General features: G+C 45.7%; 1 protein-coding gene across 5 annotated transcripts in view; it reads right to left on the bottom strand.

Annotated features, from left to right (window-relative positions):
• The window catches only part of CNOT7 (CCR4-NOT transcription complex subunit 7), a 129,346-nt gene that overhangs the window by 80,235 nt on the left and 22,489 nt on the right, over positions 1–26,622 (bottom strand). The window lies entirely within an intron of this gene.

The raw sequence follows: 26,622 nt of genomic DNA, 5'->3' as shown, positions 1-26,622 counted from the left end.
GGGCAATCTAAAAGCTTGTCAAAGCTTAAAGTAATACTACACGTTTCACTGTATATACGGGGCTCCGTGGATGACATCACCCACATGTAAGAATATGCTTCTTGCTTATCTAAGGATAAGACCATATGGTTTATTTAGTCTGCCTAATCATGCCATCTACTATCCGCTCCTTTCCCTTAGAGCAGTGTTTCTCAACAAACGGTATGCGCACCCTTGGGGGTAAGTGGCCTGGCCACCACCAAGGTTCCCTCCCTGCCCTCCGCCACCACAGGAGATCCTTCCTTGCCTCCGTTTCTGCCTGCCTGCTGCACCACCCCCACCCCTGAAGCCAACTCTGCCACCAAGCCAGAGCAGACACGCTCCATCCCCCCACCCACCCCCAGCAGCCACTCCGCGCAGGGATGGGCAATGGCATGTGCAGCGACTCACACGCTGCATGCAGCTGGCCCACAAGCCTTCTCCCCCCCCCCACCGACATCAATTCTGACATCAGAGAGAAAGTCCTGGGCCAGCCAATCGCTGCCTGGTTGGTACAGAACCTTCTCTTCGACGTCAGAACTGATGTCGGAGCGAAGGCATGTAAGCCAGCCGCATGCAGGTTGTGAGTCGCTGCACGCGTCGTGGCCCATCCCTGTATGGAATTACTGCTGGGGGGGGGGATGGAGTGTGTTAACTCTAGCGTGGTGGCAGGGTCAGATTTGGGGGTGGTGAAGTGGGCGGGTAGACAGGGAGGCATCCCCGGCGGCTTTGGCTTTAGCGGGGGGCAGACAAAGATCCCTGGCAGCACCTGCGGCTTCTGTGGATAGGTCGGCTTCGGGGAAGGAGGGGGCTTGAACTCGACACATGGGGGGAACTAACTTGGATCATAGGAGGGAGGGAATAGAAAGGGAGAATTGATGGGCATGATGTGTGAGTGAGAGATGCTGCATATGGGGAAAGGAAGAAAGAAAAATTGGCCATAGAGTGAGGAGTGAGGTAGAGATGCATGGGGAATAGAAGGATGAGAGGGAGAAATGTTGGATTTGGTGGTGGAGAGGGTAGATTGAAGGGGATGCAAGGGGGAGGAATGGTGGACATAGTGATGGAGGGAGAAATTTGGCATTGTGCTGTTGAGGGTTGATAGAAGGAGAAATGGGCATGGGGCTGGTGGGCAATGGTGAAAAATGCTGCACATGATCTGGGAGATGAGAGAGGGAGAAATGTTGGATGTGGCAGTAGAGAGGGAGGGAGAGATGCCTGGATCTCTCAAGACAGATGGACAGTGAGAGAGAGAAAGAGGGAGACATATTGCCAATAGGGGTGGAGGAGAGAGGAAGAAAAGTTGGACTCATGGAGAGACAAAGATGTTGGTTGAGGAAGAGAATGAGGTCCGGAGAAGAGGAAGTGTGCAGGATGCAGAAATAAATAAATATTGGAAATGCAACCAGAGACTCATGAAATCACCAGACAACAAAGGTAGGAAAAATAATTTTATTTTCAATTTAGTGATCAAAATGTGTCAGTTTTGTGAATTTATATCTGCTGTCTATATTACTGATTGCATATTTTAAAGTCATCTGCCTTGACCTCTTTGACTCCCCCCCCCGAATACAAATGATAATTAACATTTTCTGTGTGTACAGTGTGCTTTTTTAATTTGGTTGTTACCATTATGTATTAATAAGATTATATTGTGTGTATATGAAAATGGATGGAAGAAATTGCGTTTCAATTAGTATTATTATTATGAGGGTGGGTTCAGAAGTGGAGCTTAGGCAGGGGTACTCGGTTGGTATTTGTTAGGCTTAGAGGGTACTTGGCTTGAAGAAGTTGAGAAACACTGCCTTTGAGATCCATAATACTTGTCCCAAGCTTTCTTAAATTCAGATTCACAAATGAATCAATAAATTTTTAACTTGCAGCATCTAACCAGATTCTCCAGCTTAACAATTATACTTTATAGCAGTCAAATGAGCAGTCTGTAATCCTCCAACATTTAACTATTTCCTGGATCTGAGCCTGCTAATGAGCAATTTGGATCTCCTACTTTCATGAACAGTACTAATAAGTAGGGCTGCACATTTAATGTGTTAAATGGTTAACATGCATTAAAAATTTTAACACACGTTAACACAAGCTCCCTTATCTCCTCTGCACTGCCAGTCACCTGCCTCTAGAGAATGACACGGGGAAAAAATTTGTCCCCTTCTCCGCCCCGTCCCCGCGACCACCATCCCTATCCCCACGACCACCATTCCTGTCCCTGTCCCATGACCACTGTCCCTGCCCCATCCCCACGACCACTGTCTCCACCCCGTCCCCACGACTACTGTCCACGCAGCATCCATACAAGCCTCAGTACTCCAATATTTAGCTTATTCCTTCCTTATAAATCAAAGTTCTGGCTGCTGAACTAGAGAAAGCGATGTTCAGCTGGCAGGGCTTTGTTTATAAATTTTTATCAACACAACTAATATACTACTTTATCCTAAAGGAAAAAAAAAAGAAATAGAAATTTTTTTTTCTACCTTTGTTGTCTGGTTTCTGCTTTCCTCATCTTCTAAGTACATAAGTACATAAGTAGTCGCCTCCGCCGGGGCAGACCAGAGGTCCATCTAGCCCGGCGGTCCGCTCACGCGGTGGCCCATCAGGCATATTGCCTGATCTGCGGTCCTTGACTAATTTTATGCCTACCTCAACACTTATCTCTAAACTTTCCACTGCTCTTATCTGTACCCCTCAATCCCTTTGTCCTCCAGGAACCTATCCAGGTCATCCTTGAAACCCTGTACTGTGCTATTTCTTATCACAGCCTCCGGAAGGGTGTTCCATGTGTCCACCACCCTCTGTGTGAAGAAGAATTTCCTTGCGTTTGTTTTAAACCTGTCCCCCTTCAATTTCATCGAGTGACCCCTTGTTCTTGTGGTTTCTTTCAAATTGAAAAATCTATCCTTGTCAACCTTTTCGATGCCCCTCAGGATCTTGAAGGTCTCTATCATATCTCCTCTGAGTCTCCGCTTTTCCAGGGAGAACAACCCCAGCTTCTTCAGTCTGTCAGTGTATGTAAGGTTTTCCATACCCTTAATCAGTTTAGTTGCTCTTCTCTGGACTCTCTCAAGCATTGCCATGTCCTTTTTGAGGTACGGTGACCAGTACTGTACACAGTATTCCAGGTGCGGGCGCACCATAGCCCGGTACAGTGGCAGGATGACTTCCTTCGTTCTGGTCGAGATACCCTTCTTAATGATACCTAACATTTGATTTGCTTTCCTCGAGGCTGTGGCACATTGTGCCGACGCCTTCAGTGTTGTGTCTACCATCACTCCCAGGTCTCTTTCAAGGTTACTGACACCTAGCATTGATCCCCCCATTTTGTAAGTGAACATCGGGTTCCTTCTCCCTATATGCATGACCTTGCATTTCCCTACATTGAAGCTCATTTGCCACTTTTTCGCCCATTCTTCCAATGTCGTAAGATCCCTTTGGAGATTTTCGCAGTCTACCGTGGTTTCAACCTTGCTGAATAGTTTGGTGTCATCTGCGAATTTGATGACCTCGCATTTTGTTCCTGCCTCCAGGTCGTCAATGAATATGTTAAACAGGAGCGGTCCCAGCACTGACCCTTGAGGAACCCCGCTCGTGACCCCTTGCCAGTCCGAGTAGTGGCCCTTTACACCAACCCTCTGCTTCCTGTCTGCCAGCCAGTTTTTGATCCATCGGTGGACCTCCCCTCGCACCCCGTGATTCCATAGCTTCTTGAGCAACCGCTCATGTGGTACCTTATCGAAGGCTTTTTGGAAGTCTAGGTAGATTATGTCTATGGGTTCACCTTTGTCCACCTGGTTATTTACCCCCTCAAAGAAGTACAATAAGTTTGTGAGGCACGACCTACCCTTGCAGAACCCATGCTGGCTCGACCTTAGCTGTCCATTTTTTTCGATATGGTCACAGATGCTGTCCTTGATCAGCGCCTCCATCATCTTTCCCGGGACCGATGTGAGGCTTACCGGCCTATAGTTTCCCGGGTCGCCCCTTGAACCCTTCTTGAAGATGGGCGTGACATTTGCTATTTTCCAGTCCTCCGGGATCTCTCCAGTTTTTAGGGATAGGTTGCATATTTGCTGAAGTGTCTCTGCTATTTCATTCCTTAATTCCTTGAGCACCCTTGGGTGAATGCCGTCCGGGCCTGGCGACTTGTCGCTCTTTAGCTTGTCTATCTGCCTGAGGACCTCCTCCTGGCTCACCTCTAATTGGACCAGCTTGCTATCTTGATCTCCATTTTCTATTTCCTCTGGTTCCGGAATGTTGGATGTGTCCTCCCTCGTGAAGACCGATGTAAAGAAGTCGTTTAACTTGTCCGCTATTTATTTTTCCTCCCTCAATACTCCCTTTCTATCCCCATCATCCAAGGGCCCCACTTCCTCCCTCGCTGGTTGCTTTCCCTTTACGTACCTGAAGAATGATTACTTTCATCCACTGTCTGTCTTCTCTCTACATCTTCCATTTGCTCTGTTACTGTGCTTCTCCCTTCACACACCCCCCACCCCACTGGTCTGCCACTCATCTTCTTCCCTCCACGTCTGGCATCTCTGTCTTCCAGCGTCTTCTCCCCCCTCTCTGTTCCCCATTTCCCTTCAGCATCTTCTCCCCACTCTGTCTTCCACATTTCCCTTCAGTGTCTGATCCCACCCCCTTCAGCATCTGTTCCTTTCTACCGCCCTTCAGCACCTCTCTCTCGACTTATTGAAAGTGTGCGGCTGGGAGAAGAAGAATTAAAGTTGGACTTGGCACCTAAGGTGAGGTGGAGGGAGGGAAATGGCAGGACGTGGGATGTGGCGATCGGATGGGGTGCTGGACTGCGCGATTCGTGCTGGCTTCACTGCAGAGACAAAACCATTCACCTTTCCTGTTCCCGCAGTGACCACTAATTTTTCTACTGCAGGATGCCACCTGCTTCCAACTGCTGCCTGCCACAGTCCACTATATTTCTCACTCTCTTTCTCACCTTTCATAGCCTACCAGCAGTGCTAGCGATTAAAGCAGAGCACTACCGTGAGGCTAGTTGACTGGGGTTTCTCACGGTCTCTTCAGTTCCTGAAACACTGGAACAGGGAGTTACATCAGTTGTTCTGGTGTAGCAGGGATGAAGAGACTGAGAAAGTATAGAGCTGGTTAGCCTGTCTGCAGTACTCTGCTTTGATCACTAGCACTGCCGACAGGCTATGATAAGGGTTAGAGGGAGGAACAGAAGGAGGAGAGAGGGATTCGACTACGGGGGAGGAGGGGAGAGGATGGGAGGAGGAGAAACAGACCTGACCAAAGGGAGAGGGAGGGAGGAAGGAGAGACACATGCGACCATTGGGAGGGAGTGGGGAGGGGGGAGATAGGAAGGAGAGAGAGAGAGAGAGATATCTGACCACAGGGGAGGGAGGGAGATCCACGACAATGGGGATGGGAAAGAGATACTCGACCATGGGGGAGGGAGGGAGGGAGGGAGAGAGATACTCAACTATGGGGGAAGGAGAGATACCCGACCATGGGGTGAGCGGGGAAGGAAGACTTAACCAAGCAGGCAAAGGAGGGAGGGAGAGGGAGAGAGATACCCAATCACTGCGGGGTGGGGGTAGGGAAGAGAGATATACCAGACCATGGAAGGAGGGAGGGTGGTAGAGGGTAGTAGCATAGGAAGACTTTCTGGGAGAAAGAGGTGTAGATGGGGGGGTGGGTTAGGTAAAGGTGATGTCTGAGAGGGCAAAATTCTAGAAATAAGGATGGAAACAACAAAGAAGATAGTGACAGAGGAAAGAAAAGAAATGGTGAGCCTGGAGTGGTGGGGAGAAGGAGGAGAGGGAAGAGAAAGGGAGGGTACCCATGGAAGAGAAAGGAAAGGAAGGGGAGAGAGATGAGGGTGCCTATAAATGTCAGGGAAGGGAAGAGAAGACGTGGCAACTAGGCAGATTTGAAAAGAGGAAGAAAAGTTGATCATGAAAGATGGATATAGGGCAAGAATAAAGAGGAGAAAAAGAAAGAGTGAATAGACAGAGCAAAGGGAAGCAAAACCAGAGATGTGGAATGAGATCATTAGAAAGATAAAAATCACCAGACAACAAAGGTAAGATAATGATTTTATTTTTAGTTTAGTAAGAGGGTTAATGAGATTTGATATACTGCCTTTCTATAGGACAACTGAATTGAAATGTGTCAGTTTTGAGACTAAATCTGCTATGTATATACTGCACTATACAGGAGAAAATGTGAGTGGGCGTTTTATGCAATTAATCATGTAATTAAAAAGTTTTAATTAATGTACAGCCCTACTAAGTAATATTTTAGCAATGCATTCCTAAAACCAAAAGAAACATTTTGGGGAATACAAATATTGGTTTTCCTTGATAAGAAATTCAGAAAAGGTGTATGCAGTTTCTGTTATTGAAACCTGTTGTGTTACAGACAGGAGCATTTTTCTTTTTAAAGATTCCTTGCAAATGTATTGTGCTCTAAAACTCCCATCTGTATGTATTTTGGGAACCCTCTCATCCAACTTCACGTTTTTAAAATATTTTATTTGCATTTACAATCTGATAAGCCAGTGTATTGCAAACAGTTTGCCTCTTGAGATTTCAGGTGTGCAGTGAGACAATGAGGAGGAGGAGAGGCACTGGTGCTGGCTGACTGCCTACAGTACGTGGCTCTTGCAGTGAGAGGCACATTCTGTAGGCAATTAGCCGATGCCAGCACCTCTCTCTCTCTGCGTGTCTTCCCTTCCGGCACCCCCTACTGGCAACTCAGGGCCCATCTGGAGGACTTTCGCGCATGCATGGCCAATGTGATGATGTCATGTACACATGTGATGTCATCATGTCGACACCTGCACACCACCAGATGCCTTGAGCCACGGCAACTACGTTTAGTGTGCCGCAGCTCAAAAAAGTTTGCAAGACACTGTTATAAGCCAAAGAAAACTTTGAAACAGTAATTTAGAAACATTTAAGCTAATTAACATAATTAGCTAAAGAAATAAATAAAATATCCATGGGGAAATAGATAAACTAAAGAAATAAAAAGAAAAAGAGAGGAACAATGAAAAGATCCATACTACTGTATAATTGACCTAAACTATTAGGATGCACTTGAGGACATTACAGATCCCCCCTTACTCTCTAGAAAAAAACTGTAATTGAGCTGGTTCATAAAACACATTATTTATTACCCTGATAGGTAATGAAACATTTACAAGGAAAACAATTGATATATAGTTCCTTCGTACAATAGCCTGTTGTAACAAAAATTTCATCCTTTGAAGCTATGTCCATCTTGAAACATTAGGAAAATAAATGTCCTGCTTTTCAAAAAAGATGCTGGACTGTAAGTGGAAAGGGGGGAAGAGGGGACATGGATGTTAAACCTGAAGGGAGAGGGGAGGGGTCATGGTTGTTGGACCAATCAGTAGAGGGGAAAGGGGAGGAGAAAACCTGGACATGTCCTCTTTTTAGAGGACTGTCCGGGTGCCCAGACGGATTTCCAAAACTCAGCAGTTTGTCTGAGTTTTGGAAAGCTTGAGCTTGGGGCTACATCTGGGAAGGCCTCTGAGCATACATGGATGTGATAGGAAGACGATGAAGATTTGTGTAGGGGCATGACTGAAGCAGAATGGGGTGGGGCTGGGCCGGGGCCACATATCCTCTTTTTTAAACTTTAAAAATCTGGTAACCCTATGCCAGACCATGTGGATAGGGAAAGGGATTCAGGGTACAAGAAAGAGAGGTAGTGAGTGGGGTGAGGGGACATGGATGCTGCTGGACTTGCAAGGCTGGGGAAAGGAGGAAGAGATTCTTAGCCAGTGAAAAGAGAGATGCCAGACTATGGGGGCCAATAGGGGATTCAGTGTGCAAGAGTGAGAGAGGGGTGGGATTTAGAGAAAAACAGAACTGCAGTTGGAGTGAGAGGGAACTGAAGAGGCGGAAACCGAGAGAGAAAAAGGCAGGAAAGAATTTCAGGCCTCAGGATAGAATTCTATGCAAAACACTACACGATCTTTGCAGAATTTTCAAACATTTTGCACAGAATTCCGCCAGGAGTAAAATGGGCAGAAGGCAAGGATAGTTGCCAGCAGGGCTGTAGAGTCGCTAGATAATTCCTTCGACTCCAACTCCTCAGTTTCTGGTACCCACGACTCCGACTCCTGAGAAAATTAAAGAGTCATGGGATAGGTGGCAAAGTTCAGTTATGGATAAGGAACTGGTTATCAGATACTAAACAGGGTTCATAGAGGAGCTCTTTTTAGCGTTATTCCTCATTTGGGGCTAGAGAAAAACTGCTAAAAAGAGTTCCTCTATGAACCATTTAGAAAGCCCTTGTGGGCAAAACAGGTCCCATCGGGGCATGCTGGAGATACTGCATTAAAAAACAATAAGTAAAAAAGAAACTGTGCTGTTATGTAGTCTTTATTTCTGAAAAAATATTACAGAAATAATCAAATAAGCTGTATTTGATAAAGGAGGCAAAGTCATAAGCCAAGCCTAGTTTTTGCATTGATGTAAACGGCTTTGTGAGCCTTCTTTGCCAACCTATATTTGATCCTAATGAGTGAGGATTATTGCACTTTGGTCTTTATCTATCATCATGTTTCTATGAATACTAGTGTAACTGGGTATATATGCACCTAACATTCATACAGCTGATACCTCTGTAACTTACATGGTTACTTACAGAATATATACTAAGAGTGAGTCCTGTCTTTATCTTGCCTGTGCTCTATCCCTGTGCATATCCCTTTTGCAACTATGTACAATGTAAGTTAAGCAGGTATTTGCAGAATAGTACTTAGATGCCATATACTAACACAAGTTAAGAACATAAGAACATAATAGCCTTACTGGGTCAGACCAATGGTCTATAAAGCCCAGTAGTCCGTTCTCACAATGGCCAATTCAGGACTCTAGTACCTGGCCAAAACCCAAAGAGTAACAACATTCCATGCTACCGATCCAAGCAAGCAGTGGCTTCCCCCATGTCTTTTTCAATAACAGATTATAGACTTTTCCTCCAGGAAATTATTCAAATCTTTCTTAAAACTAGCTACACTTTTCACTCAAACCTTTTCAGTCTTTCCTCATACGAGAGGAGTCCCATCCCCTTTATCATCTTGGTTGCTCTTCCTTGAACCTTTTCTAATGCCGCTATATCTTTTTTGAGATAAGGAGACCAGAACTGAATGCAATACTCTAGGTGAGGTTGCACCATGGAGCAATACAGGAGCATTCTTAGTCTTGTTAACCATCCCCATTTTTAATAATTTCTACTTTTTATCTTTTAACATCATGCCTCCTTCATTAGGTAGGGAGGTTTGTTTAGTGACCTCAACAGCAGCAAATCCACTTTTGGCTGAACAAACAGCTGCTAGAACTCTGGTGCCAGCGAAAAAAACAAAGAAACTGCAGATAATGTACAAGATTCAGGCGTTATTTATTAATAGAAAAAAAATGCAGTAACATATACAACCTTAAAGCCAACCAAGACCGAGGACCCAAAAGCGGCATCCTCTCGAGCCGCCACGTCCACTTTGTATAATCTGGAAAAAGTATGCAGAGTAGACCAAGTAGTTGCTCTACAAATCTCTGTGGGAGGAACTGCTTGAGACTCTGCCCATTAAGAGGCAACACCTCTGGTGGAATGCGCCCTAAGAGAGACTGGCAGCTGTTTACTATAAGCAATGTATGTCAGATATGGCCAAATGAATCCATATAAAAGTCTAAGATGCTGAAGTCTGATGCTGAAAGGCTAAAGTCATTGGTCCTGTCCAAGTAGTGGAGCAATGTTCTCTACACATCAAGCTTTCTCAAAAGCTTGTCTGAGCCTATAGGTTGAAAAGCAGGCAGACAAACCTCCTGGTTGACATGAAAATCAGACACAACCTTTGGGAGAAAGGAGGGAACAGGACAGAGAGTGACGCCCGCTTCAGTAATTCTAAGGAAGGGCTCCCTACAGGAGAGAGCTTGCAGCTCCGAGATACACCGAGCGAAACAATAGCTACCAGAAACGCCATCTTGACCATGAGATCCAAAAGGGAAGCATCTCCGAGGGGCTTATATCAGGCTTTAGTGAGGCCCTTTAAAACAATGTTAAGATTCCATAAAGGAAAAGGATGGTGTGGTGGGAACCAGAGCTGGAGCTCACCTATCAGGAATCTTGTTATATCTGAATGAGCAATCGGCGAAACCTTGTGACTCTGTGCCAGGAAACAGGAAAGCCCGGCCACCTGTACCTTCAGGGAGGCTACCACCATGCCTTTCTCCAGGCTGGCCTGAAGGAAAACCAGGATGACTAGAATGGAAGCCTGTAGCAGCTCCACCTGGTCCTTTTCACATCACTGTTGAAAAGCCTTCCAAGTTTTAATATAGGCCATCATAGTAGACAGTTTCTTACCCCAGAGCAGAGTGGCAATAACTATGTCTGAATATCCCATGAGGACTAGAGCCTTATGCCCAAGAGCCATGTCATAAGCCCAAAGCATTGTGGATTCTCCATGGGGACTGGCCCCTGAGAAGCCCGTGTTGAAGAGATAGTTTGAGTCTCCTATCCGCTGAGGATGTAACAGGTCTGCAAACCATAGCCAACAAGGCCAGTCTGAGGCCAGTAGAATTACGAGACCTGGATAACTCATGATCCTGCGAATGATCCAGCCCACCATGGAGCCCACTTAAAGGAGACTGCTGCATGGCCAGGGCTGGACCAACGCATTCAACCATGAGCTTCCTGTTTTCTCTTTTCAACTGAAGAAGCACTTTGCTTTTGATATTTTGGCAGAAGCCATTAAATCCAGGTCTGGCCTGTCTCAGCGGCGTACAATGAGACTGAATGACCTTTGGGAGAGCGACCATTCCCCTGGGTCCAGGAACTGTCAACTTAAGAAGTCAGCCTGAATATTTTCCGTTTTAGCCATGTGGGTCACAGAAAGAGCTTGAAGGTGCAGAGTACAGCAGACACCTCTGCACGGTTCGCTTGCAGAAATGAAACTGAAAGAGGAGAGGAGGAAGTGATGTCATGCTACTGAATGGCTGCTTGAACTGAGAGCTCCGTAGGGGCCGAGGAGTTAATAGTGCTTTTAAGCCTTTCCAAGTGCACCGTTGGCGAATTGTGGGGTAGTATCACTCTTCCCAGAATGGCAGCGAAGAAAAAATTGGATAAGTTCTGATTTCCTGCAGGGGAATTAGATCGGGGCGGAGGGCGCTGGAGGAGGGCCGTCGGTGAGCACTGTGAAAAAAAAGATGGTGCCGGCGCTCTCGGAATATGAGGAGCTTAATACTGAATCCCTGGAAGAGTCGGAAATCATACTGCTGATTCTGCGGTCCTGGTTTAGGGATATTAAAGCTGAAATCGTTGATGTTCGCAAAGATCTGAAGGCAACTATGGCGGAAATTAGATCAGAAATAGCAGAGTTGGGAGGAAGGGTAGCAGCTACGGAGGAGCATGTGTCGGACCTCACTCATGATGTTACCAAGACGCGTGCAGCTTTGGATCAGGTAGAAACTACAGTACAAGCTTTGCAACTTCAGGTGGAAGATCTAGAAAACTGATTGCGTCGTTGCAATTTACGATTCAAGGGAGTGCCAGACAGTGAGGAATATAAAGACTGTGCAGCTCTGGTGCAAGACATATGTGCAGCTTTATTATCTAAAGCGGGAGCACCTCTTCTGAAAGGATTGTATTAGTTCGGGCGCATCGAAGTTTGGGACCTGCTCATAGTTCTGGCCCTAAAGATATAATAGCTTGCTTTGCTGATTTTGCCTTTAAAGAAACTGTTTTGCAGGCTGCCCGACGTAAACAGGACTTTAAGTGGAACAATATTGGAGTGGGAATATTTCAAGACTTGTCTTGGGCACCCTGCAGAAACGCCGGAATTTCAGGGAGGTGACGCAGCTGCTTCGTGCTGAGGGCCATAGATACAGATGGCTTCTTCCATTTGGAGTGTGGATAACGATCAACGGCAAGTCAAGAAAGGTCCAAAATGTGGAAGAGGCATGGGCCATATTGAAGGAGTTGGGTTGTAAAAATATACCTGACTTGCCGGGCTCAGTGCCCAAGGTGGCAGAAAAGAGATTTCCGGGACTGTGGACCACAGTAACACGTTCCAGCACCAAACAGATGCATTCTAATACCTGACTTGCCTGGTTAAAAGAACATAGATTTTTGGTTTCGGAGGCGATACTCCTACCTGTGGTGCCATTGATGCCTACAGCTTATAATTTACTGGACTAATTTACTGGACAATTTACTGGACTAATAGTTTAGAGTGTTTTCTCTGTTTTACTTGGGATTAGTACTGCTGTTTGATGGGGGGAGGGAATGTGATAGTGGGTAATAATTGGAGATTGGTGGGGAGGTTAGGGGGGATATTGTGGGGAGTTGGGGGTTTTAGGTGGCCTTCGGGGCGGGAATTTACTTCTTTTTTCTGGCTGATCGGGGAGTGGATCAGTCAGATGCTGCAGGGGGGGGTCGGGGGAGGGCAGGGGGGTTTGTGGGGTTGTGGTGGACAGGGGGTACAAGCTGGAGGGGGTAGGGGGTAGAAGGGGGAGAGAAAGCACAGTTACTTACCGTAGCAGGTGTTATCCAGGGACAGCAGGCAGATATTCTCTACATGTGGGTGACGTCATCTATGAAGCCCCCAATTGGACACTCTCGCAAGTAAACTTGCTTGAAAATCTTCAAGCTTGTGTGTGTACCGCGCATGCGCGTGTGCCTTCCCGCCCGAATCAGGGCGCGCATCTCCTTAGCGTGGCCTCAGTTCAGATAGCTAGCAAAGAAGCCAACCCGGGGAGGTGGGTGGGTTGCGAGAATATCTGCCTGCTGTCCCTGGATAACACCTGTTATGGTAAGTAACTGTGCTTTATCCCAGGACAAGCAGGCAGCAAATTCTCTAAATATGGATGACCTCCAAGCTAACCAAAAAGGGATGGAGGGAGAGTTGGCAATTTAGGAGAACATATTACTCAAAACAGACTGGCCAAACTGGTATCTAGACAGTAGTGCAAAGTGAAGGTATGAACCGAGGACCAAGTGACAGCCTTGCAGATCTCAATAGGTGTGGACCTGAGGAAAGCAACAGAAGCCGTCATCGCTCTGATTTTATGCCCCGTGACCCGACCCTGCAGAGGGAGACCAGCCTGAGCGTAGCAGAAAGAGATACAAGCAGCCAACCAGTTGGATAAAGTGCGCTTGGACACGGGACGCCCCAACCAATTCAGATCAAAAGATATGAAAAGTTGAGGAGCCGTCCGATGAGCCTGAGTGCATTGCAGGTAGAAAGCCAACGCCCTTTTACAGTCAAGAGTGTGGAGTGCCACTTCTCCAGGATGAGAATGGGGCTTAGAAAAAAAAACAAAGGAAGAACAATGCATTGGTTGAGGTGAAAATCCAAAACCACCTTAGGCAAGAATTTAGGAACGGTGAAAGGGGGATCCGCCACCAAAGCCTGCAGCTCATTGACTCTGCGGACCGACATGAGTGCAATAAGAAACACAACTTTCCAAGTGAGATACTTCAGATGAGCCCGATCGATAGGTTTAAAGGGAGGCTTCATTAACTGAGCAATTACAACATTCAGATCCCAAACCACCGGAGGAGATTTGAGAGGAAGATGAACATTGAAAAGGCCCTTCATAAACCAGGAAACCACCAGATGAACAGAGAGCGGTTTCCCCTCAAACGGTTGATGAAAAGCAGCAATGACACTGAGGTGGACTCGAATAGAAGTCGATTTGAGACCAGGCCGAGACAAGTGCAACAGATAGACCAACACGGAAGACAAGAAGGCAGAACGCGGCTCCAGGCGCAGTACCGAACACCAAGAGGAAAATCTGGTCCACTTCTGAGAATAACACTGTTGAGTGGATCGTTTTCTGGAAGCCTCGAGAACATCCCGAACATATTGAGAGAACTGGAACGAGGCAGTTGGGTGCTGAGATACCAAGCTGTCAAATGCAGGGACTGCAGGTTGGGATGAAGAAAAGATCCTTGACTCTGAGAAAGCAGAGAAGGAAAAAACGGAAGAAGAAGAGGCTCCCTGAAATTGAGTTGTAGAAGCAGGGAGAACCAGGATTGTCTGGGCCACCAAGGAGCTATTAGAATCATGGAGGCGTGAATGGACTTGAGCGTGCCTAGAGTCTTCAGAATCAGAGGAAATGGAGGGAACGCATAGAGAAACAGACCCGACCAGTCCAGGAGGAATGCATCCGCCTCGAATCGGTGTGGAGAATAGATCCTGGAGCAGAACCTGTGGTTGAGGGGGGAAGCAAACAGATCCACCTGTGGGGTCCCCCACCAAGCGAAAATCTGACGTAAAGTCAACGAACTGAGGGACCATTCGTGAGGTTGCAGAAGGCAACTGGGATTGTCCACCAGGCAGTTCCGCTGGCCCTGAATGTAGACCGCTCTGAGAAAGATATTGTGACTGATCGCCCAATCCCACATTCGCAGAGCTTCCTGGCAAAGAGACAGGGAACCCGTACCCCCTGCTTGTTGACATAATACATGGCAACCTGGTTGTCCGTCCTCACGAGGACCACCTGGTTCCGAAGCAGATGGAGTGCTGAAAATGGCTCGAAGCTCCAACAGATTCATATGACAGCGCCGCTCTTCGTCGGACCAAAGTCCTTGCGTCTGGAAGCACTCGAGGTGAGCCCCCCCCCACACATAGGCGGACGAGTCTATCATCAGAACCTTCTGCGCTGGGGGTACATGAAACAGAAAACTTCTGGAAAGATTGGAACAGCACATCCACTAGCGGAGAGATTGTTTCAAGGAAGGAGTCACTGCAATCCAGCAAGAGACCGGATCGCGATCCTGACGCCACTGCGAGGCCAGGGTCCACTGCAGAACACAAAGGTGAAGTCTGGCAAAAGGTATCACATGAACGGTGGAGGCCATGTGCCCCAGCAGGATCATCATGCTCTTGGCCGAGATGGTCGGAAGAAGAGAAACCTGTCGGCAAAGGCGGGCGAGAGTCTCCTGACGAAGTCGAGGCAGGAACAAGTGGAGACGAAGCGTATCCAACACCACCACGATGAACTGGAGAGATGGGATGGACCTAACTGGGATTTTGGAAAGTTGATATCAAAACCCAGACGTTGAAGGAACAGAATAGTCTGTTGGGTCGCTGAGATAACCTCCGATCGAGATGACGCTTTGATGAGCCGTCGAGGTACAGGAAAACCTGAAGACCCTGCACCCGCAGGGCTGCAGCAACCACCACCAGACACTTCGTGAACACTCTCGGGGAAGACGTGAGGCCGAAGGGGAGAACACGGTACTGTAGATGGAGATTTCCTACCCGAAATCTCAAGAACTGGCGAGAGGCCGGATGAATCGGGATGTGCGTGTAGGCCTCTTTCAGATCCAGGGAGCATAACCAGTCCCCCTCGTCCATTAGGGGGTACAATGTAGGAAGAGAGAGCATGCAGAACTTTTCCTTGACCAGGCATTTGTTGAGAGCCCTTAGATCGAGAATGGGACACAAGCCCCTGGTTTTCTTGGGGACCAGGAAAAACTGGGAGTAAAACCCCGAGTTCCGCTGGCACACCGAGACCTCCGAGACCTCCCGGAGGCGAAGGAGAGCCTGGGCCTCCTGCAGCATCAGGGAAAGTTGTGACCTGTCAGAAGGAAACTCCCGTAGGGGCTGAACCGGAGGCACGTGCCGAAAGTGAAGAGAGTACCCCTCTCGAATGATTGTGAGAACCCAGGAGTCGGTTGTCAGCAACTCCCACTGATGGTAAAAATGATGGCGCTGACCCCCGATGGGCAGAGGGGAAGGCTGATGGACGAAGGACACTGGCGGGCTCTGACCGGAATTGTCAAAAGGACGGCGCTGGTTTCGCCACCGCAAGCACCCGAGGCTTTGAAGGACACTGCTGCTGCTGAGGTCACTGAGGAGGCGGACGAGAAAGAGGTGGGGTTGACTTCTGCAGATAGCGCCGCGGAGGGAGAGAAAATGCTGCCTGCTTGTCCTGGAATAAACAACTATTGATAGGCTCTTGGAATGTCAACGGTTTAAATAATCCAGGGAAGCGAAGTATTGTTTATAGAGAATTGCAGAGGTTACAATTCTCTTACAAGAGACTCACTTGTGGCCGAGAGATGAGCGGTTGTTGCGCTCGGCCCAGTTTGATATGATATGGGCTCATCAGGCTACTAGTTCTCAGCGGGTAGGGGGGTTGGCTATTTTGATGCGTAAAGGTTTGGGGGTGGTGGTAGATCAAGTATATAGGGACGCTGAGGGGCGATGTTTGGCTACACAGGGACGATTACAGGGGAACCTGTTCACAGTAGTAAATGTGTATGGACCTAATTCTTCGCAAGCAGCATTTTATTCTGGCTTGACTGAAGGGTTGCGTGATTTTGTTAAAAGGGCTGTTTTTCTAGGGGGCGATTTTAATGTATGTCCTGATGTGCTGCTGGATCACTCTGGAGGGGGGCGGCACGAGAGGGGGAGACATAGTAAAGCTTTTTTGAAATTAATGCACACCCTGGGGTTGGTGGATTGTTGGAGACTTTTTCATGGTACACTCAAAAATTATACGCATTATTCCCATGCCACTCATACATACACTAGAATTGATGGTTTGAGGGTTAATAGAAATCTTTGGGGGGAGATTCAGAGGGCGGAGATAAGAATAATGCAAATTTCAGATCATGTCCCTGTATCGATTTCTTGTACAGGACTTTGGGTGGCTATTGGTCATTGATTTTGGCGCCTTAATGAATCCCTCTTGGGGGACCCCAAAATATTACATGAGGTGTGAGAAACGATCACCTTGTACTTACACGAAAATGATAATGGAAAAGTTGGGGATGGGGTGCTTTGGGATGCTTTAAAAGCAGTACTACAGGGAGTTTTTGTTAAATGGGGAGCTCACAAGAAGAGGGAGAGGGCACAACGCTCTCTTGGGCTCTGGGAGAGACTTGTGACTTTAGAGCGCCAGCATAAATTAACACCGACCCCAGCAGTATATAAGCTGGATTTACATCAATTACAATTTGAAGACGTAGAATTTCGTAAACCCAATTAAAACAAGCTTTATTTGAGAGCGGCTGGCCCGTTTCTTGCAAGCTCAAAGGGAGCATAATAAAGTGAAGAATAGAGCGGGGACAACTCTTTTTACTGATAAAAGGGATACAGGATGCATTTGTGGATTTTTTCCTCACAATTATATCATGGAAACACCCAGAGCTCTTTAGGAGCAATTGAGACTTATATAGATAAGCTGGACCTACCTAAGCTGTCCCCTTCTATCAGAGAGGACATGGCCCAACCTATTACCGTGGGAGAGGCAGAAGGTGTCATTAAGGGGTTAAAGGGGGGTAAGTCTCCTGGGATGGATGGTCTTTCTAATATCTTTTATAAACGGTTTGGTGACCAATTATGCCTGTTGTTAGTATGTTTGCAACGGGGTACAGGAGGGGAGGTCCTTACCACGATCTATGGGGGAAATTGGTATCTCATTGCTATTGAAGCCGGGTAAGGATACAGAGAATTGTGGCTCTTACCGGCCCATCTCATTGCTCAGTGTGGATGCAAAGATTCTTGCAAAGGTATTGGCACTGAGATTAGGCAGGGTGCTCCTTGAGCTGATGCATATTGACCAATCCGGTTTCATTTTGCGACGTCAGGTGGGAGATAACATACGTCGAACCCTACATCTATGTGGGGGGCTCAGAACTTTCAAAGTTCAATGGTCTTATTGTCTATTGATAAGGAGAAAGCTTTTGACAAGGTTTGCTGGGAGTTTCTGTGGTCAGTGCTTGACAGGATGGGGTTGGGTGGGAGGGTTTGGGCTATGGATTCGGAGTTTTTATAAGGAACCGCGTGCTTGTCTCCGTATTAATGGGTATTATACAGATTTTTTCCAACATCTCTTGTGGTACTCGACAGGGGTGTCCCTTATCGCCACTGCTTTTTGCTTTGTATTTGGAACCCTTAGCATGTTGTATTAGGGAACATGCGGCTATCAAGGGATTGCATATGGGGGGTCGGGAGCATAAGCTTCTTCTGTTTGCCGATGATATTCTTTTATATGTTCGTGATCCGTGTAACTCATTTCCTATATTGGTGGAGGTGTTTCAGGAGTTTCATCAGGTCTCAGGATTTACAATTAACATGGATAAATCAGAATTTCTGGGGATTTCTATAAAAGGTTGAACTGCGATTAGTAAATGTTTTCCCGTTTAGGAGAGCACAGAATTGTATTAGATATTTGGGAATACAGCTTTTGCGGGACTTAACAAGACCATATGCGCGGATAGTGCATCTCGTTAGAGCGGATTTACAGCGCTGGCAGGGATTATGGTTGTCCTGGTAGGGATGTATTGCTGTGATTAAAATTAATATCTTACCATGGTTGTTATTTTTATTTCAAACCCTTCCGTTAGCAGTCCCCAAGGGAGATTAGACTGTTCATTTGATGGGGTAAATCACCACGGATTGGGCAACAAGTGCTGTGGGCAGCCCGAGAGGAGGGTGTTAGAGCTGTCCCAAATCTCCATTGGTACTACTTGGCAGCGCAACTTCGCTTGGTCTTGGACTGGGTCATTGCAGAGTTTAAACCAGGGGTCCAAATTGAACAAAGTTATGTTCCATATAGTTTGTTGAAGCATTTGATGTGGGCCTCTTATTCAGAGGTGGATAGGTTAAGTGGTGTCTAATCCTTTTTTTGGGCATTTAGTGCGTATCTGGGGGAAATTTCGTACTAGCGAGAAATGTTCTGGGGGATTGTCTACGTTGGCACCTATTCGGGGGGAGCCCAGTTTTTGGGAGGGCAGGCTCGGGAGTATTTCGTAAGTGGGAGGAGAGGGGATATATGAAATGTAAAATATGAAATGTAACCTGCACCATGGTGGGCCAGAGCTGTCAGAATCATATAAAAGAAAGCTCCTTGGACTATAGTTTCAGAACTCTTCAGAAGTTCTCCATCAGTCTGGCCAGCCTGGTGTATGCTCTATCACTCTGTATGCTGTATGATTTGTTCCTGTAAGCTATTGCTGTTTGATTAGTAAATTCATATTATTTGAACCAGCATAAAGAGAGTCGAGTGGTCTTTCAGTGGAGGCCGCAACAACCGGCTCTTCAGTGGTTGACCCCGACGCTTGATAGAGGGGATCTCACAGCCTTAGACCACTCTCCGGTTGTAAGTACATGGGTTGTAGGCCTCTGCCTCCCCGTCTGCATCTAGCATTTTGTATTATCTGACTCGCCAAAAAATTGTGCTTGCGTTAGTCAGGGATGTGAATTTAGCTTTGACTAAAGGTGCCCTGAGCTAGGGTTCGGGGCTGGTAATTAAGCCTTGACTTAAGGTGCCCTGAGCTTATAACATATCTTTACTTTTCAGGGATGACAATTTAGCTTTGACTAAAGGGGCCCTGAGCCAGGTCTTATTGTGCCTAACAATCATTTTTCTGTCCACAGGTATCCAGCACATATTGATATTGCATTGTATATTGATATTACATTGTGGTGTTTTCTATGAATCCTCATCGTTGGTGCCATGTGAAATCAGTCACCTACATATCTCTCCTTGGTAACTAATCTCTAATCTGATCTATCACTGTTAACTGTATATATCCATTTTCTGTCAGCATGCATCTTGGTAAACATATATTGTTAAAATGTGTGGGAACTGATGCCTGACTTCTTTATTCTCCTTAAGCTGTATTTCTTCCTAAACTTCCAACCTGGTAAAGGCTGGTGCATACTTTGTGTTCAGACATATTTTTAAGGGCGATCTTTATGCCAGTGACCTCTACTGAATGCCCATGAAATTTATGTCCTCAAAGCTATCTTTCTCAGCCTCTCTTCTCCATACAAGAGAGCATTTCTAAATACACTGCAGCCTTTTCCCAGCTGTGCCCCAGCACCAACGAGTGGATTAGGGAACTTCAAAGTATACATTTTTACCCATTTAACTCCTAGGAAGCAGAGTCAGCCGTAACCGGGACAGCAGTGCTGCTCTTTCTTATTTTGTTAATTAATCACCATATTTTTGACTTAGAATCATCTCATGCATTATACAGCGCTAATAAGGGACCTCTTCTTCTGTGATCACACTTCATCATTTGTAAGTATTCTTTCCTTTTTTTTATATATAGTATACTGTATATATTGTATATAGTATATCCTAATTGATAGCTTAGGACGGATCCGAGATAGGTTAATTGTAGGATTTGTAGATAGACGTATTGATTATCTTGAGCCCTAGGATAATTATTCTTATTATGTTACCTTTGACCCTTCTCCAACATGCATCCTACCTCATTCAACACTTTCATGATAAATGGGTTAAACTCACCTCTAAAGAGCGTATAAAAAATTCTACTGATTGGGAATGGCCTAAAGAGGGATCGCTCCTTTGGAATGATTTAGTTTCCCTCTGTACTACTATCCTTAATACTAAAAAGGGTAATTCACAAATTCAACATTTAGAAATGTGGAAACTCTGGCGTGCCCAATGTGTAGACCCTCCTTCCACTGCCCCAACAACCCAATCTCCTGGTGCAGGGGATACCTCCTCGGCTCTAGTTCCTGTACCTCAGGAATTGCCAACACCTGCACCACACCTTTCTCCAGTTGAACCTCTGGACTTATCTAAACCTACCCCAGATTCCCCAGCCCTCCAGGCTCCTCTGCTCATTAAGCAGACTAATTCCAGAACAATTAAAACTGAATATGCCCCTTGGAGCTTTGCCGAAAAACTTTCTGTCAAAGCTCAGCTCCCTCCCCTTCTGGCTGGAGCATCCTCTTGGATTGCCAAATTTGAACAGATCACCTCCCAGTGGGAATTAGCCCTTGGTGATGTGCGATCCCTGCTGGTTGAATGTGTCGGTAAAGTTACAACTGACATTTTTGCCGATGCAGGCATTGCCAATTATACCATTGATGTTAAGAATTTTGACGGGGACCATTTTAATAATTACCGGTTTTCCGTCTGCAAAGCCCTTCGGGCTCACTATCCCGATGAAAAGGATATGTCTAGGCTCACCTCCTTAAAGTATAAGGTCGGCTCTGACATTTACTCTTTCATCCAGGAATTTGAGGAAAATTGGGAAATGCAAATTGGAGACCCTTGCTCTAAGGAGGGAATGCAAGGTCTCGCCTTTCAAACCCTCAGACATACTATGCCCAATGAAATCCAGACAAAACTTGATTCAGTTGTGGGCATGGCAGGCAAGCCATAGTCAGAAATTGTGTCCCACATAATACACTATTCCCAGCTCTTACATGACGCTGAATCTAAAGCATACAAGGAGTTGCTCCAGTTACAGAAGAAAGCTCTGGCTTTACAGATCCAAGGTCATACCAATCCCCCTGCTCCCCCGCCTACAGATAAACTTCCTGATGCTGTTTCTCAAATAAAACAAGCAGTGCAGCTTGCCAAAAAGGAAGCTGTACAATTCGCCCAAATTCTGTTGAAGGCTCCCCAGGATCTTGCTCCTGCACACACTGACCATCTCCCCAGTGACCACAATACCACCCACTACCTACCCGAAGATCTACCCCCGGACCCTGCAGCATGCGAGGTGCTGGGCGTCTAGTCCCACGGGGCGGTGTTTACCGCCCTCCTATTGACAAATCCTGAAAAACAGTGCTGGACGTGTAATAGACGTGGACATTGCGCCTATGAATGTTGGTCTAATGATCCTAATCAGGGTGGTAGCGAGGACGGCCGAGGCTGTGGGCGCGGTGTGCCCCCTATCCAGCCTTTTACCTCAGGACCCAACAGGGGAACTTCCCCCTGATGATACCTACGATCATCACTAACCAGCCTATTTTGTAACACATTAAACACATGGAAAGATATATACATCCATGCTCTCACCCTCTCACTGCTTTCACAGTTGGCATTGACTGCTACATGTGAAAAAGATTTCCCTAAGGTCTCCATGAGAGTCCTGGTATCTTTTCCAGGGCTATTGCACATGACCTACAGGGGTTCAAGGCCCAATTCCCAGCCTTCGTTGGTTCTCTATGTAGATGGCATTCTCTTATCCACAACACTGACTCCGACACTAACTTTCTGTGCCAGCGTCTCACTGGTGATCTCCTCCACTTTCTACTTTCTTATCTCCTCCTGTAGTCTAACAATCCATCTCTAAAGGGAATCCAGAGGGGAAGTACCCCATTGCTATAAACCTCTCTGACACATACATTATTACATCATTAAAGTCGGACATAAAAATAAAAACAAGCTCCTCAGTTCGTGTTACCATTACAATCCCTCCCGGTAGATTTGTATGCTATTTGCTATCTCTCTGCCTCTTTCACACCTGTTGAACTGTGGTTCAACAGCTGTGAACAGGGGATGATAAAGGTGATAGCCGTGATAGATAGCTGCCGTTAACGCAACCCAAAAGTAGCTGATTCATTAATAGCACAGGAAAACCACAGTCTCATGATAGCCTAAATACTTTAGCCCATAAAAATAAATCGCTGTGTTATGACATTGCTTTGAGAGAGAGAAAAAGGATCACAGACAAATTTTGGGTTTTTATTTCACAGACAGATTTTACTTTCAAAGAATGTTGGTGAGCAAATATAGGAAAGGCCAGAAGTTAATAGAGTGACAAGTGAGACTGGCAATAAAGGGAAGCTATAAACAGATTTCTGAAGATCAAAGAAAGATAATGCCCGTAGATAAGAAGCAGCTATATTTGCACAAGAGATGTATGCCATGATTAAAAAAAACCTTTGTCTTTATAGGTCCAGGATTTTAATATGGCCACGATAATGACAGATGCTGCGCAAGAAACAAGAGATGTAAGAATGTAAGAGAGCTAATCACAGAGCTGAAAAAGCCGTTAGGCCCAGCTGCTTGAAATAGGATCTTGATATATTAACAGGACATTTACGGGGAAATAGGATAGAATTAGATAAGGAAGGATGTGGCACACAGTATCACTCATTATGCTAGCTAATCAATAGATTAATAAATGAGATAATAAATATGATTAACCAATGAAAATATGAAATGTAACCTGCACCAGGGTGGGCCAGAGCTGTCAGAATCATATAAAAGAAAGCTCCTTGGACCATAGTTTCAGAACTCTTCGGAAGTTCTCCATCAGTCTGGCCAGCTTGGTGTATGCTCTATCACTCTGTATGCTGTATGATTTGTTCCTGTAAGCTATTGCTGTTTGATTAGTAAATTCATATTATTTGAACCAGCATAAAGAGAGTCGAGTGGTCTTTCAGTGGAGGCCACAACAGCCGGCTCTTCAGGGGGTGGGGAATGGGAAGAGGGGATATTTGGTGGGTCCTCTGAAGAAACCACTGAGGGTTCATCTCAAGGGGTATACATGTGTGCAGGGAGGGGAGGGTGGGTGGGGGGTTTTATTGATTGCTTTGTGGGATTGATGAGGGGAGTAGGGGTTGGGATTTTATATAGCGGTTTTGTTTTGGTTTTCAAGTGTAATGACCGATGGAGTTCACCAGTCTCTATTTGGCAGGATGGTATCTGGTGCCTACTTAGAGGTATTTGTAGATAGAGACTGGCCTGTTATTTCTCTTGTGATGCTTTAGTAGTGCTTTGTAATGTGACTATGCTTGTTATTATCTAAAAAATTTCTAATAAACATTTAAAAAGAAAAACTGAAAGAGGACACTGGGCTCTGCCGCATGTGGGAGGTGCTCAAAACTACCGTGTTTCCCCCAAAATAAGAAACTGTCTTATATTAATTTGGGGCCCAAAAAGAAACTAGGTCTTATTTTCGGGGATATCTTATTTTTTCATGTAATGATCATCTCTCACTTCCTCTCCTCCACCCCAATTCTTCCTAGTTCCTTTCTCTTTCCCACATGTGCAGCATCTTTCCTCCCCTCTCACCCATTCCCTTGTGCAGTATCTTTCTAGCCCTCCCTCTTATCCCTTGTGCAGAACCCTTGCAGCTTCAATCCCTCCCTTCCTCCCATCCCCCCATGTAGCATCTTTCTATCCCCCCACCCCTCATCCCGCTGACCCATCTCTCCCTCCCTCTGAACCGTGAGACAGGAATATCTTATAACAAACCAGCAGCGTCAGCACTCAGCATGCTGATGACATCTGGAAGAATTAGCCCCCAAAATGTAAGGTTTTGGAGGGGTAATGTTGAAGCAAATAAGCCCCAATGATATAATGTGGCGGCCTTACAATCTGTCAGGCCCCGGGTTCAATACCCTCGTTGAAGATTCAGTAGGAAGTAAAATCAAATGGCAAGCACAGACAGAAGTAATTACATAAAGAATATAATGTGCAGAAATAGGCTTAATATTATAGAAAAGCAAGATTTATAAAGATACATCAAGCATATATTAGTTTACAATTGTACAGAAAGAAATAGAAATAAGCTTTACAAATACAGAATGGATTCAGAGACTGCTTTTGTGTGTGTGCCAGGAAAGACAGGACAGTTTACCTGCTTTATAAGTCCAGAGGAAAGAGAGAGAGAGAGAGAGAGAGAGAGAGAGAGAGAGAGAGAGAGGGGAGAGGGTGATAGTCCAGACTTCAGGTTCCAGAGAGAGAGAGAGAGAGAGAGAGAGAGAGAGAGAGAGAGAGAGAGAGGGGGGGGGGGAGGGGGGTGTTGCAGAGAGGCTTTTATAGGTTGGAATCTTATTCTAAAAATAGAAACTATTGTATTTCCCAGTATCTTTCTGTTTATAATTTGCAAACTGTTTGAAACAATATTAGTTTAATTGATAATGAAGGTGTAACACTTACAGGAATATTAGATGGGATTAGTCTCTGGCTTCTTTGTCCCATTCAAGTAGCATACCTTCTTGATAATCAATCCGGTCAGGCTGGATGCTTAATATATGTGAATTCTGTACAGGAGCATTTAGCTGGGGCTAGTGTTCATCTTAAGTACCAGACCTTAGCACAGCTTTAGAATCTCAGGTCTGTTAATCACTGATATTTTAGATGTAATTTTCTGAGGCTGTTTGCACTGACATGCCCCAAGATCAGATATGAATGATCTCCCATAAGCCTTTGCTGACATTGGTAAGGCCAGCAAGTTAAGGCTGAGCTGACACTCCATACCTTTTTTTTTTTTCATTCTTTGAAATGAAGGCAAGTTTGCTGTACCCTTCTACATGGCCTACACTTCTGCAACTGTTTTGTAAACAGCCAGTTTGTCCTTCGCAGATGCCTCTCTTACCTCTAACATGATATCAGCATGTCCCCTTGTCCTGCACAATATCCAAGATAAACAGTTCCCATTATGAGTTCAGACCTTTCTGAGGCTGTCTGCACTGACATGCCCCAAGATCAGATATGAATAATATGATCTCCCATAGGCCTTTGCTGACATTGGTAAGGCCAGCAAGTTAAAGCTGGGCTGACAACATCATCAGCAGAGGAGCGCCCAGGAGACAGAAGGCCGCGAAGAAGCCTGTGTAGATTGCTGCTGAGTGCTGACGCTGCCTGTTTGTTATAAGGTATTCCTGTCTCGCGGTTTGGATTGGAGAGATGGGTCAGCAGGTGGGGGGTGCACTACGGCAGGGCTTATATTAAGACACAGGGTATAAGTATTCACACTTTTGCAAGTCCAGTTTGTGGGAACGGATTGATCACCATATGTATGGACTCCCGAGTGAATGTAACAGAAAAATTCTTAGTACATTTCCTAATACTAATCAAAAGAGAATCATCTGAAGCCATGCTCTCATTGGAGCCGTCCACTGAAATCTTAGACACTGGTAATATCTGAAAAAATAACAAGGTCAAGTTATCTTTATGAAAAACTCACACTGCGAGGGATTATCTCTAAGAGGAACCTTCTCTTCCTTCTCAGAAGTAAACTCCTCTAAATTATGAGATTGTTCTGGGACTTCAACAACAGAATTAGCATTCTCCAGAGAAGCAACAGAAGCTAAGTCTTCCTGGTCTTATATAACACATCCACTCTAGGATGCTTAGAAGAGGATTCAAAAGACCCCCACCAGCCAAAAGAGATTTCAAAAGACTTCCTGTTGCAACCTCCCTCCTCATACAAAAATGTTTGGCATTAATAAAAAAAAATAATAATAATAATCATAGGAGAAAGCCCTGTTCAGTTTCAAAATTCCTGAATGAGTTTAACTTGCCAATCTCTTAAAGAAGATACATCTGAAGGCAGGCACACAGATGGTTCAAATCAGGCATAAAAAATGGCAGCGGTTCCTGTTAAAACTGGCTCTGCAGCAGACAGAAAATTCATCAGTAGATGCTAAGTCACCAGTGGAAACACTCCATTGAGAAAGCAATGAGGTTTTCCCACTGACCAAAGTCAGTTTCTCCACACTCCTCACATTCCAATAGACTCGTGCTGATGCAGTGCCTGCTTGCCTGTGTCTGACACAAACAGCACAGACTTTCAGCTTTTATGGTTATGCTATCATAATAACTCTTTAACTGGGCTGAAAAAGAAATAGAGAAATAGGCAACATATTGGGTTGGGGGGGGCAGTACAAAGGAGCTACAACCCTCCCCCCCAAAAAAACACACTTTCCCTCTCTACACAAAAACTGAAAGTTTCTTGTTTCACAGAAAAAAAGAAATTAGAGAGCAGACAGAAGCATGCCATACGCAAGCTGAAAGATTTTTTCTTTTTTTTTTCTCTCTGTTGCAGAAATACCTTGCTTGG

Source organism: Geotrypetes seraphini, chromosome 1 (assembly GCF_902459505.1).
Source record: "Geotrypetes seraphini chromosome 1, aGeoSer1.1, whole genome shotgun sequence".
Taxonomy (NCBI): Eukaryota; Metazoa; Chordata; class Amphibia; order Gymnophiona; family Dermophiidae; genus Geotrypetes; species Geotrypetes seraphini.
The sequence above is the reverse complement of the archived record's forward strand: the minus strand, read 5'-3'. Positions and strand labels throughout refer to the sequence as shown.